Source organism: Eucyclogobius newberryi, unplaced genomic scaffold (genome assembly GCF_026437365.1).
Source record: "Eucyclogobius newberryi isolate DKJ021-1_F unplaced genomic scaffold, fEucNew1.0.hap1 SCAF_19, whole genome shotgun sequence".
Classification (NCBI taxonomy): Eukaryota; Metazoa; Chordata; class Actinopteri; order Gobiiformes; family Gobiidae; genus Eucyclogobius; species Eucyclogobius newberryi.
Genome location: NW_027315823.1, coordinates 33,167,863 through 33,192,615, shown reverse-complemented (window position 1 = coordinate 33,192,615; position 24,753 = coordinate 33,167,863). Strand labels below are relative to the sequence as shown.

General features: G+C 44.6%; 1 protein-coding gene across 1 annotated transcript in view; it reads right to left on the bottom strand.

The window, feature by feature from the left end:
* LOC140366046 (G-protein coupled receptor 22) overlaps positions 1–23,031 on the bottom strand; it is a 39,262-nt gene extending 16,231 nt beyond the window's left edge. Inside the window, exon 1 of the mRNA XM_072452703.1 lies at positions 22,621–23,031. The gene's annotated coding sequence lies outside the window, so the exon portion shown is untranslated. The remainder of the gene's footprint in view (positions 1–22,620) is intronic.
* Positions 23,032–24,753: the final 1,722 nt, after the last annotated feature.

The following is a 24,753-nucleotide window of genomic DNA, read 5'->3' as shown; positions in this document are numbered from 1 at the left end:
GCAGGTAACTAGACAAGCAGGTAACTAGACGAACAGATAACTAGACGAGCAAGTAACTAGACGAGCAGGTAACTAGACGAACAGATAACTAGACGCGCAGGTAACTAGACGTGCAGGTAACTAGACGAGCAGGTAACTAGACGGGCAGGTAACTAGACGAGCAGATAACTAGGCGCGCAGGTAACTAGGCGCGCAGGTAACTAGACGGGCAGGTAACTAGACGAGCAGGTAACTAGACGCGCAGGTATTTAGCCGCGCAGGTATTTAGACGCGCAGATAGCTAGGCGCGTAGATTACTAGACGCTCAGCTAACTAGGCGCGCAGGTAACTAGACGGGCAGGTAACTAGACGAGCAGATAACTAGACGAGCAGGTAACTAGCCGAGCAGGTAACTAGACGAGCAGGTAACTAGACACGCCGGTAACTAGACGAGCAGGTAACTAGACGCGCAGGTATCTAGACGAACAGATAACTAGACGAGCAGGTAACTAGACGAGCAGATAACTAGACGCGCCGGTAACTAGACACGCCGGTAACTAGACGAGCAGGTAACTAGACGCGCAGGTAACTAGACGAACAGATAACTAGACGAGCAGGTAACTAGACGAGCAGATAACTAGACGAGCAGGTAACTAGACGAGCAGGTAACTAGACGAGCAGGTAACTAGATGCGGAGGTAACTAGACACGCAGGTAACTAGACGAGCAGGTAACTAGACGCGCAGGTAACTAGACGAACAGATAACTAGATGAGCAGATAACTAGACGCGCAGGTAACTAGACAGGCAGGTAACTAGACGAGCAGGTAACTAGACGCGCAGGTAACTAGACGAACAGATAACTAGACGCGCAGGTAACTAGACACGCAGGTAACTAGACGAGCAGGTAACTAGACGCGCAGGTAACTAGACGAACAGATAACTAGATGAGCAGATAACTAGACGCGCAGGTAACTAGACACGCAGGTAACTAGACGAGCAGGTAACTAGACACGCAGGTAACTAGACGCGAGATAACTAGCCGCGCAGGTAACTAGATGTGCAGGTAACTAGACGGGCAGGTAACTAGACGCGCAGATAACTTTATGGCAGTTGGTGTTCAAGTGTTTACATAGTATGTGTTTTACGCAATAACGTTAAAAAGAACAAAACAAAACAAGGAAAAGCGCACAACTAATCATGGGAACGTTTTGGCTAAATCGTGGGAACGAAATAGTCATTTGAGGCTACAAATTGTCACAAACTACATTTTTTGTTTTTTTTTCAAATTTGGGAACAAAAATCATTGAATATTTGCAAAACACAAGTGGATCTTTAAGGATTATTTTTGTTGGCAGCCTTTTCACGGATCATAACCTGGAGAATCTCAAAACACGAGTGGATGTTTGGCTCGTCCCACTGGCAGCAGGAGTTATTATGAGCACGTTGAAATGGAGTTACTGGGGCCTGTCCAATTTCCAAAGCGCCTGCGTCTAGAACCAGCTCTGAATCTTACTTCTACTGTTGCGGATGTGTTAGAAAATAGAAGAGTACTGTGGCAGTTATTGTTATACTGCAGGTAATCTGCTGCATTGTCTCGCTTTTGTGCCGCCGCTGCCTGTAGAGATTTCTGTTCTCTGTTTAGTCCTCAATAGATTTCCGCTTGGAAAGGTGTGCGCTGTCAGACTATACAAAAAGGGCTTTATAAAAATGCAGTCAGGAACATTTTTTATTAATGCCACTTAGACAGAATAATAACAGAGAAATATTGTATTTTCAATATGTTGTGGTAACTAGATAACATGTGACATTTGGATTGCATTACATCAGGGCATTATACTGGATTATACAGTGATTTATATTTTCTAAAGGTTACACGTGTCATTCAAACGGTGTTCAATCAATTAAACATAAGATAGAGTTGAGTTCTGGTCCATTTACACCTCGTCTGTAATCCTGTTAATTTGAGACTTTATAAAGACACACAAGACTAATCACTGTCTTATTTAGGGATTAAGCTCATGCTGCAAATTTTTTACTCATTTTGAGCTAATAGGGCATAATAATTTGTTGCTTGCGTAACACATTGTGGGCATTTACATGTGGCAGTGGCGTGCAGTTAGAGCAATCAAGGCAATCAGTGATTGGCTAATAAAATCTAAAATTACTGTGTGTCACAACTATATTTAAATTGTTCTCAAATGTATTAAAATAAGTTTTCCCCTCACTTCTGCTGCTGAAGCTTGGCTGAACTCACAGTGTGTTTTAGTGGCCATTACAGGCCGCTGGGCGTTACTGCGTGGAAAGCTTGGTTCTTCTTCTCCCACAGCTGCTCAGTCTGTGACCGTGTTCATGCCCGTTCATGCTCCGCTCTCTAACATGAGCTTTAAGAACCAGAGCGGACGACAGCTTCTTTTAGAGCTCTGCACATGCTCTGAGGAGCACACAGCCTCAAACCCATGGATCTGTGCTCAAACCACGCTGAATAAACATGTGTGAGAATCAAAGATGTTTGCAGGTTCTGCCCTAACTGAGCATGTGCAGAGGAGAAGAGAAGCAACAGCAGCGCCACGTTTCACTGATTTAAAAACTCTTTTAGAGACTTTGTAGCTTTGTTCACGTTTTCAATGACTAGATGTTAATTAAAAATACAGGCATTTAACAACATAGAGGGCTAATTTGTGTAACGGATTGGTCGGTGAAGTGAGACTATTGAATTCATTTAGCATATCAATAAGGTATGGGAGTTTAGCTCAGTAGGATAGATGTTTGCCCTTCATGCGGGAGACCTGGGTTTAAAGTCCACTCTGCCTTTTATTTTTTCACTTTTCTATAATCCACTTAATATTGACGAACACTTACAGTATAAGGTAAATAAAGCACACTTGGATTTCTTCTCGCAGCATCATTTATAAATAGTGTGAAAGTCATATGAAGGCTCAAAAATCTATCAACCAATCAATTTATTATTATTATAAATAAGTGCTGCCTTTCCAAATGATATTTGCATAAATAATGATATATTAAAAACAAAACAATGCTATTATTAATGTAGGTTTTTATTCCTACAAGGATTTTGCTCTTCAATCCAACCTGTGCTGTTATTATCTGCAGTCTGTTCAAGACCAGGCGCTGCCACGTGAAAACCAATGGGAAAAGGTTAACCAAAGGTGATCTGAAGGAGATGGAGATGGCCGCAGTGCTGACTCATGCCTGCCTTATAGCTGCTCTTAATGTCTGCAGTGAGACCATCGATCAAAGGCTTAATTTTCCCACTCAATTCTCCCAGCAACGCGAAGAGTGCGGAGCCTCCAGCTGGGCAGCGAGCAGCATCTTTGGCACGTGTCCAACAAACCGGCGAAGCAGCCAGGAAGAGCCAGAGACACAGGCAACACAGGCAACATTAGCCAGACTCACTGCGCTAAAGGGATTACAGGTCATTTCAAGTGTTTTTGGGAGTTTTACAAGACGGCAGTGTTGTGTGTCGGGTAACTGGAAATAAAGGGTTGCACTGGGCAGGGCATCTGGTTTTACCTGCAGCAACTCGACTGATTACATCTCAGCTCAGACCAACCCGAGCCGTACACACTGCACTAAAGGTATAACAGGTACTTCAGGTGTTTTCTGGGGTTTTCTCAAGATGGCAAAGATGTTGATTAGTCGATTAATCGGTGATGTTTTTGTCAACCAAAATTTGCGTTGGCGACAAATAATGGGACAATAAAGGACAATGGGACAATAGTCAATCATCAAGGCATGTCTTTAGTCGACGAAGAATTTCTTTAGTCGATTGCAGTCGTAATTGTTAGCTGCTCTTTTTAGACAAATGAAGTCAATATACTCTTACCTGCGCTAGGCCCCTGCAAAAAAAACAAGCACATGGAAGGGCATCAGGTATCTAATTAACGAACAATTATTCATTTATTCATAACAGACTTTGTAAACTGGCAGTTACCATTTCAAGAAGTAGAACAGTCTAAATGAAATCACAATTGGAATGGTCACAATTAGCAAATAGCAAAGACTGCAATTATTGAAATTCTTCGCAAACAACAAATTTGTGTTCAATTATTCTGTATAAAAGCTGCTAACGATTCTTCTATTAGTTTAGCGGCTCATATTTTAGTCTCCTTTCAAATGTTAATGCTCCCGGACGTGTTAAGCATGTGCACTTTGAACAGAATCCAAATGGCAAATCTAACTGCAATTGCATCGTTTTTCACTCATTTTGACAAAATCATTAAGCTCTTAGTACAAAGTCGTACCACAAATGAGATTTTAGGATTTTTTACAACATGAGATCAAATTTGCAGTTCAGAGCTTTGTTCAGCCTAAATTTGTTATTGTAAATTATAATTGACTTATCAGAATCAGACTTCTAATTATATTGATCCTCAAGGGAAACTATGAAATGACTGCAGATCTAATAAACATCCAAGACACAATAAAAACACAGTCTAGTCTTATCTTGAATTTTAGCTGAACATAAACCAAACTATTATTGAGTTGACTTTGCCTCATACTACACTAACAGGTTTCCAGATTACATACATACTACATGGTTTCATCCAGGCCATCGATATGAGATGACTTTTCTCCTCTCTGTTCCTCACTTTATCGTCTCTATGCGCTCCAAATGTATAACTAATCCATGGCTCTGACTCCCGCCCACGTGGCCGCCCTCCCACACATCTCCGCACATTCTCCGTACTACAGCCTGCCGCAGTCACAAACCACAATCAAGATGGATCATCGCAAACGCAGCCGAATGACATATTGTGTGCTGAAGGGGAAAAGTGCTGAATTTTCCACATCTTTTGCGTCAGATTCGTGTGTGTGTGTGTGTGTGTGTGTGTGTGTGTGGGAGGGGGGTGAACGGCAGGTGAGGGGTGAGTGGCAGCTGCTGATGGGGGGGCGGGTGTTGGGGGAGAGATGGGTGATGGATGGTGAGGAGGCTCGGGGTTGAACAGATGACTGACTTGTGTGCGTGGCAGAGGGGCATGTTTGCTCCCCCGCTCACAACCGCCATCGATCTTGCTACTGAAGAGTCTCAACAGCCATGGCTTTTCTCTCTCTCCTCTTTCTCTCACCCCTGTCTGTATCTCTCTCTTTCCTTCTCTTCCTTCCCTTTTGCTCTCCTCACTTTCTCCCCCTTTTCGCTCACCTCTGTATGTATCTCTCTTCTTTCCCCTCTTCCTCTTTTGCTTTCTGCTCTTTCTGCCCCTCTTTAGTCCCACCTCTGTATGTATCTTTCTTTCCTTCTCTTCCTTCTCTTCTTTCCCATCCTCCTCTTTTGCTCTCTGCTCTCTCTCTCACCCATGCATGTATTTCTCTTCCTTCCACTACTTCTCTCTTTCTCTCACTTCTGTATTCTTTCAGCTCGTTCTCTTTCTCTCTCTTACTCCTGTAATTTTATTTCCTTCCCTTCCTTCTCTTTTGCCTCTTCACTTTATCCCTCTTCCTCTCACTTCTGTAGGTATCTCTTCTTTCTCGTCCTTATCTTTCGCTCTCTGCTCTTTCCCTCTCTCTTTCTCTCCCTCCTGTATGTATTTATCTTTCCTTCTCTCTCCCCTTCCCTCTCTTTCACTCTCAGCTTTTGTTCTCTCTCTCTTTCTCTTACTCCTGTAACTTTATTTTCTTCCCTTTCTTCTCTTTTGCCTCTTCGCTTTCTCCCTCTTTCTCCCACCTCTGTGTGTATCTTTCTTTCCTTCTCTTCTGCTCTCTGCTCTTTCTCCCCCTATCTCTTACCCCCCTGTATGTATCTATCTTCTTTCCCGTCCTCCTCTTTTGCTCTCGGTTCTTTCCCCCCCTCTTTCCTCCCTTCCATTACTTATCTTTTGCTCTTTGCTCGCTCTCTCTCTCACTCCTGTATGTATTTCTTTTTCTTTTTCGTTCTCTTCTCTTCTCTTCTCTTCACTTCACTTCACTTCACTTCACTTCCCTTCCCTCTATTTTGCTCTCAGCTCTCTCGCTCTCTCTGTCTCTCACTCCTGTATCTCTCTTTCAGTCTCGGCTCTTTTCCCCTCTCTCTTTCTCTTACTCCTGTATCTTTATTTCCTTCCCTTCCTTCTTCTGATCCAAAGGGCAGGGGTTCGAATCCCGCTCTCGACATATGTAAACATCCTTGGCAGAGCGGTCAGATCAACTGACCCAGAGGTCTGTGGTGCGATCGCGGCTGCCTCAGGTGAATACTGCTGTTGTGGCATCGGGCAAGACACTTAACCCGGCTTGACCACAGTGTCCGTGAACAACTGGTGTGTGAAAGGGTGAGTGGTTCCTTGATGTAAAGCCATTTGAGAGGCTTGAAAGTACTTTTATTTCTTCTCTCTCACTCAACATGTTTCTCTTTCTTCTCTCTCTGTATATTTCCACCTCCCTCACTTCTCTATATCTCCTCACTCTCCTTCACCTTTTCTCCCCCCTTTCTTCTCTCTCCATTTCTCTCTCATCCTCTCTTTCCGCTTTCTCCGCTTTTAGTCACACTCAGATTGCACTATACCATCATCATTTACAATAAATCACAGGTGGAAAAAAAGGCTTGGTAAAACAAAAAGGCTTTGGGTTTCTCGATTATAATCAGCATTGAAGCTTTTAAATCACGTGGAGTGAGCAGCAGATACGGATAAGATCTATTTTTGTCACATGAACTGTTTTTCCCCAGCTAACCTACATTTACAAATGCAAAAATGTATATGTTTGCCCTTATATTCTATATCTCGATGGTCTCAAATGTTTTATCCTCACTATCATCTGTGACATTTAACTTTCCATTTACCATCAGATCAAAAATAGGCCTAAACCTAACTGGAAATTAAATCAATTTGAATCAAATCAAATTAATTACCATAAAGACTACATTCAGAGGACAGTCCTATGAAGAAGATGATGAGAAACACACAACTGTCCTTTAATGGTGCACTATGCAACTTTTCACCATTGAAAAGAATTTGTGGACATTGTTATGGCAACGCTCATCATTTTCATAACTCTGACCACCATGGATAAGTTAGGGTTAACAATTTATCTCACTTGTTTTTCCTCATATTGAGCTATCTTTATTTTATTTTATTTTGTCTTATTTTTTACTCAATCAAATCTATTGAGTGCACTTCAACATGCACAAAAATAGTCACCTTTCTTTCCCTAAAATCTAAACTCATCACCAACCCCCATGTTTTTTATTAACATCGGCTGTGGACTTGTCACTTTAAAACTCACCGTTGATTACTACCATGAAACAGGGTTCATTGCAACCTCATTTAAAAGTGTTTGCACCCTCATTTCATTTGTGTTAAATAATGACACTTAATGGAACCCCTTTGAAACTCGGCAGCACCCTCAGTAAGTTTGGTCTAGACCCGGACCTGATGATATCTCTCTATTTTTATACAGATCGATATCAGTCTGGTCACTCTGTAAGCTCCCTGAGTTCAGATGGGTGTGATTGACAGGTGGATTAGCCAATCAGGGACAAGCATGGTCTGTCCGTATCCAAACAAACATGGGAATGAAAAACAGAACCAGTGAGCGAAGCACAGAACTATTCTCAGGTGAAAGAAGTGTTTGTTCTAAATGACAAATGACCAGTGAATTCCTCTGTTTCACCTGCGTCGTGGAAATAAACGCATCTGATTGCAGGGTACGTTTTGAGTTTGACTCGAGGCGTAATGGAGAGGGGGGTGACCAGACTCACCCTTTGTAAAGAATTGAAGAAGTGTGTGTTCTGGATCCCAGGCCACATTAATTGCACAGCCTAAACTTAAAACTTCATCACAATCCAAAGGCTGCTGCCTCTTCCACCATCTCCAACGTGACCCAAAAGCAACTGTGAACCCTCTGAAGAATTAAAACTGCGTACTCAACTGCAGCACACCACCACTCCAATGCACACATCCTATTTAAAGACAGGCTCCTGACAGGGCTGAAGGCAGAGCATCACTGAGGGAGCGGCTCTAAAGTGGGCATATTAATTATCACAGCAGCCATAGATCTATGGGCAAACCGCGGTGAAGGGGGAAGGCCGTGTCCGTGATGGTCCTCAGGGACTCATAATGCACTGACAGCTCGTGCAATCAATGTGTATGGGCCTCTGCGCTCATTTAGACACTCTGCTGCTGCTGCAAATAAGAAATAACTCCTGTTGAAAGGAGTTGAATATTATCATTTTGACCAGATTTTATGTAAAAAAATGATGTAGCAAAGTTGTTGTTAGCTTTATTGTGACGTTTGGAAGTTATGAAAAGCGCTGATAAACTCATTGCGGTGAATAATTTGGATACTATTAATTGATAACTAATTATCAACTAGTTGTTTAAACAGTACAAATCTGGTTTCATATAATAATTAACCTGGCTCACACCAGAAAGTCTCTTGCCGAATGCCATCGGGACGTTAGAAATACTGCAGAAGTAGAAAACTCTAAATTGAAAAGAGTCCTTTTTCTCATCCACAAATGTGCCATTGTGTGCACGTCTTTGAAAAACAAAGTAGTCTATATTCCTCCTAAAATAAGATGAGTTTGTGAACTCACAAAAATTATGAGAATTAATCTTACTGTTGAGGTTATATAATGATGGTTCTGGTTTAAATTGCACTTACAAGATTCTTAAAGTGCTACAGTAAATTGTGTTATTCATTCCCTCCACACGTGGCAGGGGTGGTGAGCTGCTTCTGTAATCACAACGGATCTGGAGCTGACCAGGGATGTGATTTTGGTTACTCCATAATTGTGGCTACAATGATTTTATTTATTGACTTTTATTTAACCAGGAAAGTCCCACAGAGATGTAGCATCTCTTTTTCAGGGGAGTCCTGGTCCCAGAGGGGAGGAGCCTATTGCACATCTTTAAGGTTAAGTAAACTTTATTGTGTCCATACAAAAACAATTGTTAGTTACAGTCCTAATCGTGACTTCCTTAGAGCTGAGTGTCTGACTCTGACTGCGCAGAGCTGTAGTCAAACTGTCTGCCTTCTGTTTATTAGACTCGTCAATCAAGTCATATTTGTCATCAGAAAAATAAATGCACTTGAAAATATTTTACAAGCTCCTCAACTGTCGACTGGTTGGCATTTTTGCTTGAAATTGGAGAGAAATGTATTGAAACTAGCCTGGAAGAATTTATTCTAAAAAAATAGGTTGAAATTCATCTGAACTTACCCAAACTTGTTTTGGATCAAAGTCTTTTTAAATGAAATAGAGGTCCTTTTCCCGGGTGTGCTTCGATATCGCCAAAACTCGTTCAGCCAATGAACTCTAATCAAGACAGCAATTTTTTAAAACAAGTGAAAATCAAAACATCAAAGCAAAAAGGCAGAGCAACTTGAACAGTCCTTTCTGAAGATGGGGAAGAATGGTGGTGATTACCGATCATTTTGCTAACACAATAAAACTAATGTAACACTGTATTTCTCTCATTCATTTGACTCCCACATTGCTTCAGGTGCTCTCGGAGTGATTGGCTGTGATTAGAAGCACCCATTTCTCTGTGATCAGAAGGAGTTGATGCTCTGAAAAAGCCAAAAGCCGAAAAGGAGCAGGTGGGAATAAATAGCTGCGAGTGCGATGCAGTGTCGCTGGTCACTTGAGCGCTGCCCTTTCTGTATCAGACAGACAGCTGCTCCACTGATAAAACGCCTGCTCTTTTCTCTTCGGAGAGACACTTGACCCGCCAAAGCAGGTCACGGCTCCATGAAAACTGAGAGGATTGGAAGTTTGGTCACATAATTGGATATGCAAATGGACACTTTTCATTTTTGAAGGCATTGAGCTAAATCATTATGTGAACCTAATTATTTGAGGGATTATATTCATATTCTATTATGGGACCCTGATTGCCGGGTGGGACTGGACATTTACAAACATTTACAAAACCTTTATGGTGTCTTGGCAAATTTAAATACAAATTAGAAAGAAGATCAGACAATCAAGCTCTGAGCATTGTCCAATGTCCATCATGTAGCGATATTTCTTACATTTATCTTGAAAATATTTTTTATGATACATTTCCCAAAGCAGACCAGGTCATTTTTGGCTTTTCTGGCGATATCTCAGGCAAACAAAGATCAAATTAGTTCATATTCGGGACAGGCACAAGATCTGGAGACAACCACTGCTTATGACAGGTTTCCTTAACAGCAAAATATCTTAAACCAATGTGCTCTTTGTGCCAGTACAAAGCCTGGATTAATGAAGCAGATTCCATAAATTAATCTGGAGTCAAATCGATAAATTTACTGCACCTTTCAGGAAGATTCAAAATATTCTGAGAGAAAAGCACTAAGAGAGGACCAAGGACTATTTTGTGCAATTAAGTATGATAATCAGGCCCTTTATAACCATGATCCACTTAACCAGAAATTAACACAGATTGAATGCCAGAAATATAAAGGTTCAGCAGTCAAGTGGCTGAGTAAGTGAGAGCATTGTCTGAATGAGAGCTCAAGAGTAGAAAACATTATCTGCTGGAAAAGGACGGCACCAGGTTAAAATGATTAAGCTATTCCTCTGTAGAAGGCAATTAGGGCTGAGTTAATGCCATTTATCTCCAGCAGACAGGACGTCATTGGCCAAGTGGAGAGAGCATGACTGCAGGCCTCTGTAGCATTCGGGACTAATGACTGAGGGAGGCCTCGGCAAAGGAGCAGAGGAGAACAGACGGAGGAGAACCCATATGAGCAGAGGAGAACCCATATGAGCAGAGGAGAACCCATATGAGCAGAGGAGAACCCATTTGAGCAGAGGAGAACAGACGGAGGAGAACCCATATGAGCAGAGGAGAACCCATATGAGCAGAGGAGAACCCATATGAGCAGAGGAGAACCCATATGAGCAGAGGAGAACCCATTTGAGCAGAGGAGAACAGACGGAGGAGAACCCATATGAGCAGAGGAGAACCCATATGAGCAGAGGAGAAAAGACAGAGGAGTACCGATATGAGCAGAGGAGAAAAGACAGAGGAGTACCGATATGAGCAGAGGAGAAAAGACAGAGGAGTACCGATATGAGCAGAGGAGAAAAGACAGAGGAATACCGATATGAGCAGAGGAGAACCCATTTCTCGGAAAATATGTTTTTTTTAAATAAGAATTCAACTAAACACGTTCTACACATTATCGATCTTGCCGAAAGCTGTCAGGAAAAGGTGAAACGTCATGACGAATATTTGAATCTGATTGGTCAGAAACAAGCAGAAAAAACAAACTGTTGTTAAATCCAGAGAGAAGCTTCTTCCCAATCCTCAAATACACAAAGTATATGTACACATAAAAATAAAAAAAACTAGTTTGTAAATCGGCCAAATAAGCCCTCGGCATCAACTGTTGTCTGGGGCGTGTGTGCACTGTCCAGTGCAGCTCACAGACAGGGCGGAGCGCAGGGCGGAGCAGAGCGCAGGGGCGGAGCGCAGGGCTGAGCGCAGGGCGGAGGGCAGGGCGGAGAGCAGGGCGGAGAGCAGGGCAGAGCGGAGGGCGAAGGGCAGGGCGGAGAGCAGGGCGGAGGGCAGGGCAGAGCGCAGGGCGGAGGGCAGGGCGGAGAGCAGGGCGGAGGGCAGGGCGGAGCGCAGGGCGGAGGGCAGGGCGGAGAGCAGGGCGGAGAGCAGGGCGGAGAGCAGGGCAGAGCGGAGGGCGGAGGGCAGGGCGGAGAGCAGGGCGGAGGGCAGGGCGGAGCGTAGGGCGGAACTTAGGGGGGCAACAAAGGGTTGGGGCTCCACTGACTCATGAGTTGGACACAAGTGATTAGTATTTGAGTAAAGCAAGTTAATGCCAAAAAATGACATGTCCCTCCGCCCCTCATGTCTGTGTCCGCCCCTCATGTCTGTGTCTGCCCCTCATGTCTGTGTCTGCCCCTCATGTCTGTGTCCGCCCCTCATGTCTGTGTCTGCCCCTCATGTCTGTGTCTGCCCCTCATGTCTGTGTCTGCCCCTCATGTCTGTGTCTGCCCCTCATGTCTGTGTCTGCCCCTCATGTCTGTGTCTGCCCCTCATGTCTGTGTCCGCCCCTCATGTCTGTGTCCGCCCCTCATGTCTGTGTCTGCCCCTCACGTCTGTGTCCGCCCCTCATGTCTGTGTCCGCCCCTCATGTCTGTGTCTGCCCCTCATGTCTGTGTCTGCCCCTCATGTCTGTGTCTGCCCCTCATGTCTGTGTCCGCCCCTCATGTCTGTGTCTGCCCATCATGTCTGTGTCTGCCCCTCATGTCTGTGTCCGCCCCTCATATCTGTGTCCGCCCCTCATGTCTGTGTCCGCCCCTCATGTCTGTGTCCGCCCCTCATGTCTGTGTCCGCCCCTCATGTCTGTGTCTGCCCCTCATGTCTGTGTCTGCCCCTCATGTCTGTGTCTGCCCCTCATGTCTGTGTCTGCCCCTCATGTCTGTGTCTGCCCCTCATGTCTGTGTCTGCCCATCATGTCTGTGTCTGCCCCTCATGTCTGTGTCCGCCCCTCATGTCTGTGTCCGCCCCTCATGTCTGTGTCTGCCCATCATGTCTGTGTCTGCCCCTCATGTCTGTGTCTGCCCATCATGTCTGTGTCTGCCCATCATGTCTGTGTCTGCCCATCATGTCTGTGTCTGCCCATCATGTCTGTGTCTGCCCATCATGTCTGTGTCTGCCCCTCATGTCTGTGTCTGCCCCTCATGTCTGTGTCTGCCCCTCATGTCTGTGTCTGCCCATCATGTCTGTGTCTGCCCCTCATGTCTGTGTCCGCCCCTCATGTCTGTGTCTGCCCCTCATGTCTGTGTCTGCCCATCATGTCTGTGTCTGCCCCTCATGTCTGTGTCTGCCCCTCATGTCTGTGTCTGCCCATCATGTCTGTGTCTGCCCCTCATGTCTGTGTCTGCCCCTCATGTCTGTGTCTGCCCATCATGTCTGTGTCTGCCCATCATGTCTGTGTCTGCCCATCATGTCTGTGTCTGCCCATCATGTCTGTGTCTGCCCATCATGTCTGTGTCTGCCCCTCATGTCTGTGTCTGCCCCTCATGTCTGTGTCTGCCCATCATGTCTGTGTCTGCCCCTCATGTCTGTGTCTGCCCATCATGTCTGTGTCTGCCCCTCATGTCTGTGTCTGCCCCTCATGTCTGTGTCTGCCCCTCATGTCTGTGTCTGCCCCTCATGTCTGTGTCTGCCCCTCATGTCTGTGTCTGCCCATCATGTCTGTGTCCGCCCCTCATGTCTGTGTCCGCCCCTCATGTCTGTGTCCGCCCCTCATATCTGTGTCCGCCCCTCATGTCTGTGTCCGCCCCTCATGTCTGTGTCCGCCCCTCATGTCTGTGTCCGCCCCTCATGTCTGTGTCTGCCCCTCATGTCTGTGTCTGCCCCTCATGTCTGTGTCTGCCCATCATGTCTGTGTCTGCCCATCATGTCTGTGTCTGCCCCTCATGTCTGTGTCTGCCCCTCATGTCTGTGTCTGCCCCTCATGTCTGTGTCTGCCCATCATGTCTGTGTCTGCCCCTCATGTCTGTGTCTGCCCCTCATGTCTGTGTCTGCCCATCATGTCTGTGTCTGCCCCTCATGTCTGTGTCTGCCCCTCATGTCTGTGTCTGCCCCTCATGTCTGTGTCTGCCCCTCATGTCTGTGTCTGCCCCTCATGTCTGTGTCTGCCCCTCATGTCTGTGTCTGCCCCTCATGTCTGTGTCTGCCCATCATGTCTGTGTCTGCCCATCATGTCTGTGTCTGCCCATCATGTCTGTGTCTGCCCCTCATGTCTGTGTCTGCCCCTCATGTCTGTGTCCGCCCATCATGTCTGTGTCTGCCCCTCATGTCTGTGTCTGCCCCTCATGTCTGTGTCTGCCCATCATGTCTGTGTCTGCCCCTCATGTCTGTGTCCGCCCCTCATGTCTGTGTCTGCCCCTCATGTCTGTGTCTGCCCCTCATGTCTGTGCACGTCCCAGGTGGGAGAGGCGGGTGGCTCTGGTCTGAAGCAGCTCGTGTTCGTGCCTGGGCTGCTGGTTGTCTTGGACGTGCTCGCTACTTTGCACTCTCCTCCTGAGTTATGTTTCTGTCACGGCTCCTCCCTGCGCTCCAACTTGTGCCTTTCATTTTCACAATCATCTCCTCTATCTCCCTCTGAGATCTGCTTCACCTCTTAATGTCCTGCGTCCACTTCCAGGAACCACTCTGAATGTCTATATTAGGAGAGGGAATGAAGAAGTGCACTTTGCTGCCTTTGATTGTACACAGCCGAGAGGGAACAGGCTATACTCTGGTTTATAGGATGTCCCATTAACGGAGATCAATTAGGCTGTTTGGAAACATGTGACCAGCCTGTGAAATGTTGTTTACTGGGCCATAGACCATGGCCGACACCACTCCCTCCGACACCACTCCCTCCGACACCACTCCCTCCGACACCACTCCCTCCGACACCACTCCCTCCGACACCACTCCCTCCGACACCACTCCCTCCGACACCACTCCCTCCGACACCACTCCCTCCGACACCACTCCCTCCGACACCACTCCCTCCGACACCACTCCCTCCGACACCACTCCCTCCGACACCACTCCCTCCGACACCACTCCCTCCGACATCACTCCCTCCGACACCACTCCCTCCGTCATCACTCCCTCCGACATCACTCCCTCCGTCATCACTCCCTCCGACACCACTCCCTCCGACACCACTCCCTCCGACACCACTCCCTCCGACACCACTCCCTCCGACACCACTCCCTCCGACACCACTCCCTCCGACACCACTCCCTCCGACACCACTCCCTCCGACACCACTCCCTCCGACACCACTCCCTCCGACATCACTCCCTCCGACATCACTCCCTCCGTCATCACTCCCTCCGACACCACTCCCTCCGACACCACTCCCTCCGACACCACTCCCTCCGACACCACTCCCTCCGACACCACTCCCTCCGACACCACTCCCTCCGACACCACTCCCTCCGTCATCACTCCCTCCGACACCACTCCCTCCGACACCACTCCCTCCGACACCACTCCCTCCGACACCACTCCCTCCGTCATCACTCCCTCCGACACCACTCCCTCCGACACCACTCCCTCCGACACCACTCCCTCCGTCATCACTCCCTCCGACACCACTCCCTCCGACACCACTCCGCCAACAACACTCTTTGTGTCACGGCTCCTGAAACGAATGGGCTATTTGACCGGGCCGGGTTAGGGTTAGGGTCAGGGTTAGGTTCAAGGTTAGGGTCAGGGTTAGGGTTAAGGTTAGGGTTAAGGTTAGGGTTAGCCATGAGGCTATGGCCGTGCCGTGGCTCCTGAAACTGCTGGGCTATTTGACCGCGCTGCGGCTCTGCAACCACGGCCTATTCATTTAATAAAGATATATGAAATCAAATTACAGTTCTCTGTTATGTCTGTGTTCGCTCTCCTTTGTCCATCAGGAGCAAAACTTGGATTATTGCTTCTGCTCACCATAAATTCTTGGCACAATGTTTTCATTATAGAAAACTGTGTATACAATTAACTGAATTCTGACATTACCCGAGCTTACTTTATTGTTATAATTACCTTAAAATAGACACAATACTGGTTGCACATGAGTAGTCCCCTGTGGGGCATTAGTTTTATGGACAAAAAATGCAATAAAAACATTTACAAGTACATAAAACACACATCTCTGCCATCAACAGGGCAAGTTAGCACAATGGGGTATTTGAATTAAAAAGTAAGGGAATTTTTACCCTGATCAGCATTTAAAAAAGAAATACCTGCAGGGATAAAAGTTCTCAGCCTACATAGCCTTTCAAATAAATCAAATATGCAAATTAGGACACACTATCCAAATTATTTGCCATCATCATTTTCCCAGAAAAGAAAAGTCAAACAAATTAAGTAAGTTTGGCTTAAGTGGTGGGTTTGGGTAATTGGATTGAAGGTGTTTAATAATTAGCTTTAATGTTTAAACAGCTGTAAGTGTTTTTAATCATCGATTTAATGTGTAAACAGCTGTAAATGCGATTAAAACTCAGTGTGTTTAATATTAGTTTTAATGTGTAAACAGCAGTAAATGTGATTAAAACTCAGTGTGTTTAATAATTTAGCTTCCATGTTCAAACAGTTGTAAATACGGTTAAAATGTGTGTCTCCTGTTGACATCTGGTGGCCCAGTTTAAATTAATGACACTATAACGCATGTACAACAGCTTGAACACTCAGGCAAAATGACTGAAGCAGTAATTTAATTTTCTCTAGTGTCGGTGACGAGATAAATAAGCCCCCTCAGCCCGAGAGGGAAAGGTTGGGGGCCCAATCGACTGAACACATCTCCAAATCATCCAAACTGTGGCTTAGTTTGTAGTGCCACTAAAAAGAGCGGTTCAAGTCTCACTCCTGTTCAACTGTTGTTGAGTCTTTCCTCACGGGACACAATTCCCACGAGACGATGCGAGATTGGGTCCTCGAGAGCCAGACTTTGACATAATTAATAATGAATAAATTGTGCGGTTCAGTTGAGGATTCTTGCCACACAGTGTTTAGTTTTATCTCGATTTTATATTTTTTGTCAGTACCAAATGTAACCACAAGGAAAAAACCTTCTTATCCCATCCCAATGCACTTTACCATAGCACACACAGGCTGAAAATATATAAATGAGATGAATAACGTCATACTTTAAATACAAAAATAGAAACAACATTTAGTGACTTAATGGAAAGACACTTAGCTGTTGGCTGGCACAGATTGATACACGATCCTGTCAGTGAGTACAGCTGTGGCTATAAAAGCAACTTACCTGTGAGTGAGAAGTGAATAAATAATGCAACATGAAGCGCCGGCTTGGGGATTTAAAGATGCTATATAAATTCAATGCATTATTAAAAATGTGGTCAGTGATTCTTGTTGCAGAGAATCCTTTCACGTACAGAGCAAAATACCAACACGAGCGACACACTGTTGGCAATTGTGAAACGAAGTTAGACGTACACATAAATGTACATCACAAATTAGAGTGAAAGGTCCACCATGTCTGCGTTTCACCTGCGTGTCTCCATGGAGATGTTATTTATTTGCCTGGAATGTTTTCCAGTATGGCCTTAGTTCTATCTATCTTGCCCCTATTCAGTAATCTGTGTTTTATTGCAAAGAAAAAAACAGAAAACAAACAAACGTGTATTCTTTTTGTGCTCCCTTCTCCACAGATCTGATCTGTAACTCTGTTGGTGCCACCTGCTTCTTTCCATTGAGATAGTGTAGTGATAGTGTAATGTTATAATATAAAGATTTAAGCCAAAGCAGTAACATATAATTTATAAAAGTAGCAGAGGCACCAGAAAAGTTACATAGTGCTCCTATTGTTCAGAAATATTGGACTGAGATGAACAAATGCTGCAAACTGTTTTTGGCATTGGCATCCCACATGACTTCAGAACTGTGTATCTGGGCCTCAAAACTCCTGCCATGGACACAATAAATGGATATATTTGGAGCGTACTCTTGGCTGCCGGAAAGATGGCCGTCACAAAAAAACAATGACACAAACTGAGCTGATGATCAAAGACTGGACATTATATTTGAAATTGGCGAAATGGAACAAATTCGATTTTAAAATCACATTCAGACAATTTTGATAGAGTTTGGACAAAATGGGACATTTGTGCTGGCTACATTTTAAGGACTATGTAATGTGTAAAATGTATGTATGTTCTATCTGTGGCTTGTTTCTGTTCTTATATTTTCTGTTTGAAAAAATAATAATGAATTGAAAAAACATGTTTACAATTGCTTAAGTTGACCAATATTTAATACAAATCATTATATCCTAAAGGTAGGGGTAGGTGATATGACAAAAAAATGTATCCCACGATTTTCTTGGAGCCAGATCTTGATTTCCATTTGATCACGATTCATGAAGGAATCTTTTTATTTTCTTGATGACGTAGCTTAAGTCATCTGCTCCTTCTGAATGTTCACACTTGATCGCAGTTGGTTTAATCCACTTGTCACTCTCTCTGACCACGGCTGACCAAGAGTGTCTTTGTTTGAGCATAAAGCTGCAGTCTAAACAAAACTAACTCACGGAATGGCCATTTCACCACAAAAGCACAGCAATGACATCGTTATTTGATTTCAAGGTATAGAAACAAATGCTGTCAATGTCACAAACGTACCTATATATACTACTGCATTGTTCCTGTAGTATATGTAGTGTTTATGCCCTTCTCGAATCAACTCTCTTCATTTACCGTTGCTTGGTGCTGGCACAAAGAATAGTTGGGGCACTTTTGTTGCAGAATATGAGGAGGATATACATTCATTCAATTTGTTCTCTTTCTCATTTAACGTGATTGGCTTGTGGAGCAGTTTGCATCTTAGAAAACAGGTCCACTCATGCCATTTTTATATGATCCAATTAACTCGTGTCCAATGTTTATTCTTCCTCTATTTTGTGGCGTTTGTAATAACAGGAGCTCCACTTTACCTCATTCTTTCCTTCCTGCCTTCCTGTATTGTTGCACTGGGACAATCTTGCACGACGGACACTAAGTATATATTTTGGTGCACTTTCATAAAATAAACATAGTTGTTCTGAGGCTGTGTGCTAACCGTGAACACCGAGGACAAACGAATGCAGCTTCAGTCCAGAATAAGAGTTCAGACAGAGCAGTTTTCACATGCTCAAGGAGCTAAGACGGAGCATGGGCGATTTGTAATTTAATCATTATCAGATAAACAACAACACTTCAGCCCTATTTGTGTGGGATTAGTTTTACCTAGAGACCCTCCTCCAGTAAGTGTACCATAAATACCATTTAAATCAACAGCTACACATCATCCATTGTCCCAGGTAAGGATGTCTCCATATCAAACACACAAATTAACGTTTATTTATGATTACTGAGATTATGACCAAACAACAGTTTTCCTTCATTCCCATTGTGCAACGCTTTGCTATTCCTTGAGTTCGTGACCGGCTTTACAAAATCGATGTGTTATGGATGACAAAATAAAGTGTGTAAAAAACAGTCAGATAAGAATATTTTTGACCTCGATTGTCATTTGTTTTTTGTTTTTACATTGATATTGTTGCCTTAATAATCATGTTTATCTGTTAATCTAATCATCTTGGCATCCATAGTCCTAAGGCGGGTCAATCAAACAACATTAAATGACTTACAGACTTAATGTTGCGCATTTTGCATTATGTCCAATCTCAACATCACAACTATTGGATCTTACACAAAAAAGTTTAGATTTGCAGATTTCATTTCATTTCTGAACAGCATTAAACTTATACCTGTTTCCAGATGGCCATTGATGCAACCAAGCCAAGTTACAGGTAAGATCTGTGGAGAGTGGAGGTTGGCGATACTGACAAAATATATGCAGTATTTTTTTGAGTATCCCAATAACAACAGCCAAACAATATTTCATCAATACATATGGTAAATGATGTGGTAGATGTATTAAAACATGTCTTCCAACATATCAGTCATAGATTAATCGTCAGACAAATGTGCCATGTCTTTCAAATTAATCAGAAAAGTGCAGAAATATCATACGTTTATTTGAACATGATTTGTTTTTCATGTTTACTCTTAATGAGCTCTTTTTGTCACATTTTTTACGATAAACAATACGCTCAATTTTCAAAGTTTGCATATCTTCAAAACAACATTCATGATAATATCTACATTTCGACCCCACTCTCAAGAATAACATTTTGCAATTTAAAAATACATTAAGTTATTGAATAAATGCATGTAAACATCAGTGCCGTACTGTGGAACATTCATGGCAAAACAGTAACATCTCCATGGAGACAATGGCTGACCCCCGACTAGAAGAGGAGCAGCTGACCACTCTGTTTCAAGTAGTAACCTTTTTCACACTTTTGAGTATGAAATGTATTAAACCGGGTTGCTTAGACAAATACCTGCAATTGCAACCATATCTGCATAAACGAAATATGTTTTAATTGTCTCTGTCTCCTCAGGGCCGGCCCAGCCTATAAGCGAACTAAGCAGCCGCGTAGGGCCCCGAGGCGTTAATAGGGCCCCCAATCTGGCAACCCGTCTTATGCGAAGTGCAAGCGCAGCGTGCGCCACTAGTGTAGTAGCGCTGCTGGCGCGGCAGCGGTAACATAACGCACAAACCGCATTTATTTGTAATGACATTCTGGCAACCAAGACACCAAACCTGCGCTGATTGGGCAACTTCATTGTGCGCGAGGAGCTCGAGAGCAAAACATAAACACAACAGAACGTGGTCCTCATGTCCAGAAGAATATATCCCCCCGATGCCGAAAAACGAAAGAAGAAACTTCTTGACGATGTAAAGAAACTGCAAACTCAACAACACTCTCCAGGTATTGAACTTATCTTACAAAGAGACGGTTAATGCTGCTGTTTGAAACAACACGATTCTGTCACGTTAGTTCGCTCAGGCTGGAGGCGACGAGAGCTCTGCCCCGCGCATAATGTGTCTGAATGAAAGATAATAAGCTTCACATTTACACCAGCCCGGTCGTGTCAGCTGCAGGTGAGGCCGGGGAGGGGCGTCTATGGCCCAGGTCACTAAGAGGCGGAGATCCGGTCCGGACGAGCGCCGTCTCGTCCAGAACCTCTGACGTGAAACTTTGGAGTGAACAGTGTGCGGCCCTGTCCCGGGCCCCTGTCCCGGGCCCCTGTGCAGCCTCAGTCAGAGATGAGCGGGTTTGAGTTTGCGTCCCTCTCTCTCACATCACCATGTGTGAGATCAATCGTGACTCGTGATGTCTGTTTTACTTTGACTTCTTAACGTGGAATAAGAGGAACGTAAAGGTTTATGCATGTAAGGTCCATCAGCCAATCACATCGCAGCATTGTTTCACGCAGGAGTCCAGTGTGTCATGTTCTGATCAGAACAAACATTTATATTGTAATAACTTATAACTTTTAATAGAGCAATAAAACATTTCAATTTATTTAAAAAGCATCATTAGACTTTTTGTTATAAATTATAATAAATTGATAGTGAAAAATAACCAGACATATTATGATTACGTCTGTTATAGAATAATACTATATATTTTTATACAAAAGTGGCAAAGTTGCAGAAACGCAGTCTCTTCACTATAGCTAGATTTGGACCATTCATTCTCTGGGAATAACATGTTTGCACTGTTTTATCAGTGTTCATTGTTAATCAAGCAATGCTTATGCCATTTTTTTAATTTAATATAACTTGTTTTGTCACTTAGGCAAGAAGGAACAGTTGGGAGCTGTAAAAGATAAATTAGTAAGGGTAACTATTAATTTTACATTTTCAGTTAAAATGAATCAATTTGACCATAATTATTTTTCATAGCCAATATTGTATTGAGTAATTAAGTACACTAATGTATTAATAACTGGCTTTAGTCGTTTTAGTCATCTGGCACAGTTTCATCACATCATCATTTTATAGCATTACAACCTCAACATTTTACTCTTACTTTAGCCGGCTGGACCACATTAAAATGCAGCAGAAGACCCAAAAAAGGTCTGAAAATCTCTGGGGGAGGGCCCCCAGACCCCCCCTGTTCATTAATTTAAACTGCTAATGTGGCTGTAGACCCTTAACGCCCACAAATACACCCAAAAACATATCTGGGACGTGTGTTATTTGTACAGGGAGTAGAGGTGATGTCAGCGGAATACCAAGTTGCATTGTGGGATTTAAGTTATCAATATTTGAGCTTGTGAGGTGTTGAGAATAAACTAACTGGCAAACATATGCCCTGGAGTTTTGGTGCGCTTTGTTAGCGTTGAAGAAAGTTCCCATATGTGAATTGTTTACTGACAATGGCAATAAAACTGATTCTGATGACGTGGTGAGGGGCCCCCAAAAAAATGTTCGCTTAGGGCCCCCTGAAGGCTTGGGCCGGCCCTGTGTCTCCTATATAAAGCCATCGTGGATGTTTTTGCTGCATGGCCTTCAAGTCGCCTTCTCCCCCCCACACTAAAAATAGCAATCTATTAATTTGACTTTTTCATAACGGTACCGTGATTTCTCCGTGACAGGAGGAGGCATCACGTGTGGCAGTCCCAACACGCTGGAGAGAAACCGTGTAACTTCACACAGCTCCTTTTACGCACGCAGGTAAAATCCTCTGCACTGTGGCGGACGGATAATCCCATTACTCCAATTACAAGATCATTTAGAAATATGCCAAACAGTCAATTAGACACTTATCTGAGAGAGCGTTTGCATGCCCCAACAACAACAACAACAAAAACAACAACATCAGCAGATCTCTAAAACGAGCAACAATTATTACCGTGGCGCATCCATGTGACCGAACTGAAGCATCGACCCCCAGAGCTAGAGAAGGACCCTGGAACAAGAAACGCAATCTATATTCAAGTCTAAATGCCACGGTCAAGCACGCTTTTCCATCCGTGTTGCCATTTGGTTCACTGCACAACATCATTACGTGTGCATAACAGGATTTTCTCTTTCACTCGGGACCCGTGGTTCGGTCAAGGCTGATTCGGGACGCTGGTGCCGTGCCATGCCTGCTGTTTACACCGTGGTCCTGCCCCGCACATGTCCAGTCGACTTACCCTCTAATCCCAAGCGCAACGTCCCGCCGGCCGTGCGCCTGGCCGTCCCCGAACCCCGTCCTCGACTCCGCGCGCGCAAAGAAATCACCTGCGCGTGTCCAAATTGTTGCCACGGAAAGAAGCGTCCCGCGTATGTTCAACTCACCAGTTTGCAGAGTGGGAATTCCCTTTACATCTTTCACTGCAGGTGTCAATGCGCCGCGCTATCTCCCGTGCTCCGGACGCAGATCCACTCCAGAGCTCTCCAGGACAGCCGGCTGTCAGCCAAAAACGTGACCAGAATAATTTGCGAGTGTTTGTCATGAATATTACAGCGGGAGGGGGGGGAAAGCCCTCCAAACGTGCAGACGCGGAGGAGAAGCAGCGGGATTGGCTTTACTTCTCCCCAAAAGAACCGCAGTGCTGCTCCTCGTTGCTTCTTTTTGAAATAATTCCCATTCAACACGGCGCGCTTCTCACACTTCTCCACGTCCACTTTTCCACGCGTGGTTTGGCGCAAAGCTCGCTCTGATCCAAGCAGCACCGGTGGAGAATGGAGGGAGTGTGGGCAGGAGGAGGAGATACAGGCGCGCAGGAGGAGGAGGAGGAGAGGAGGAGAGGAGGACAGGAGGAGAGGAGGAGAGGAGGAGAGGAGGAGAGGAGGAGAGGAGGAGAGGGCCGGGGGAGGCGGCTCCTGCTGCGGCTGCGGCTGCTGCGGCTGCTGTGTGTGTGATGGTGCAGACACTCACAAGGACGACCTGAGATTCCTCAAGGGTGAACGCTCCTTTGTAGTAATTCAACGAGATTTCCCAATGCCTCCCGCCCCCCTCCGCGCGGACCCTCTGTACCAAACACATTCCAACACACTTCACCTGCGCTGCCTCAAAGGACCGGCCTCAAGTCCACTTAGAGCCCGACTTAGAGTTCCAATTAGACGCGTGACCGGAGCGCTCGTTTTGTTTGGGACAGACAGTTTACGGCAACAGATCGTGTACGTCTTTGCTGCAGTTTCTACTTTCTACTTTTAAATATAGGTTGCCAAAAACAAACTGATTCAGAGGTAACGTCAACATGTCCTTGTATCGTGCATTGTAACTCAATCAAAGATCTGGAGATGGTCCCCACGCGACCACTGAGGAGATGCTCCCATGGCGCCGAGGGATGGGTCAAATGGTAAATGGTCACATTTATATAGCACTTTTCTACCGTCAAGGCACTCAAAGCGCTTTACATCAAGGAACCAGTCACCCATTCACACACACATTCACCCATTCACACACACATTCACACCCCAGATGTACGCAGACACTGGGGGGCGAGTTGGGTTAAGTGTCTTGCCCAAGGACACAACGGCAGTATTCACATGAGGCAGCTGCAATCGCACCACCAACCTGCGGGCCAGTGGATGTGACCGCTCTGACCGAGCGGGGAGTCAAACCGCCGACCTTTAGATCAGAAGACGAGCATGTATGTAGAGGACACATGTTCCTAAAGGGGAAATAAAGTGCGCCTTAACCTTAACTGGCCAATTCCTATTGGCTGGATACAACCTAATAAGTGCTTGACTCATTGTAATGATTCAAAATTCCAGAATAGAGGCAATATTGAAGGGGAACATAATGCGATTTCAATGGAGCAACTAGGATTAACCACAGAATCAGACAAATGTTATAAAACTATAAAATTGTCAAATGAAAAACACTCATGCCAGTAATATTGTATCCTGCTTTTAAGACATTTACAATTGTATTTTGCATTCTTTTCCCCCATTTGTTTGATAGGAGATAAACACTTAAAATTTAGAATTTTGGATGAAAGAGAAAAATTGCTAATGTGGGTTAGGGTTAGGGTTAAGGTTAGGGTTAGGGTTAGGGTTAGGGTTAGGGTTAGGGTTAAGGTTAAGGTTAGGGTTAGGGTTAAGGTTAGGGTTAGGGTTAGGGTTAGGGTTAAGGTTAAGGTTAGGGTTAGGGTTAGGGTTAAGGTTAGGGTTAGGGTTAAGGTTAAGGTTAATGTTAAGGTTAGGGTTAGGGTTAGGGTTAGCCTTGAGGCTATATGGCCGTGCTGCGGCTCCTGAAACTGCTGGGCTAGGGTTAGGGTTAGGGTTAGGGTTAGGGTTAGGGTTAGGGTTAGGGTTAGGGTTATGTGGCCGTGCTGCGGCTCCTGAAACTGCTGGGCTATCTGGACACTGTTTTCAGAATCAAAACATTTCTTGATAAACCTGATTTAATTTATTAATTATTTGTTTTAATTTCAATATGTCTGTGATGAATATAAAAATGGAAAAGTCCCTTGGGCTCCG